Source organism: Gekko japonicus, unplaced genomic scaffold (assembly GCF_001447785.1).
Source record: "Gekko japonicus isolate JY-2015 unplaced genomic scaffold, Gekko_japonicus_V1.1 scaffold1685, whole genome shotgun sequence".
Lineage (NCBI taxonomy): Eukaryota > Metazoa > Chordata > Lepidosauria > Squamata > Gekkonidae > Gekko > Gekko japonicus.
In genome coordinates, this window is record NW_015167102.1 from 10,757 (window position 1) to 11,548 (window position 792).

The window sequence follows — 792 nt, forward strand, 5'->3', positions numbered from 1 at the left end:
TCCTCCTTCTTCTTCTTCTTCTTCTTGTTGTTGCCAGGAAGGTTTTGAAAATGATTTTATCACCCACTTAGTGAACATCCAACAGAGCTCAAGCATTCATATATCTCCTGTGGATTATTTAACAGAAGTACTAGTTTAACCTCCTATTTCAATTCTATCTAGACCTTTGCTAATTTTCTAAAGGTGCCAACCTCCAGGTGGGGCTTGGAGATGTCCCAAACCACAACTGGTTTCCAGCCCACTGAGATCAGTTCCTCTAGACAAAATGGCAGCCGTGAAGGGTCGACTGTATGGCATTCATTGTACCTTGCTGTGGTCCCTCTCCTCCCCAAATCCTGCCCTCTCTAATCTCCACCCCCAAATCGCTAGGAATTTCTCAAGCTGGAGTTGGCAACCCTGTTAGTCACAAATATGAAAGACTACAGCCAATTCTTCTGAGAAGGTGCATGCTTAACGGCAACCCCACTTCTAAAGAAAAGTGGTGTCCTTTAGTACCAGCCTGTCTGCCAGAAGCCAAACACAGTTCAAAATAGAAGGTAATAATAATGCTCAGAATTTGCTTCAGTTTAAATCTGATAGGTTTTCTCTTCCTAGCTGAACTTAATGTTCAGTTCCCTCATGCAGAATATTACTCATCAGCACCAGGATTATATGACTGAACCATATATATGTAATTTAGAAATTTTGCGAACATTCTGTGAAAATGCATCTCACAAAGCGCTAAGGGCGTTTGAATATCCAGTTTGGTTTGCGACCTGCTCACAGCTAGTGATCATGGAAGCTTTAATGGAG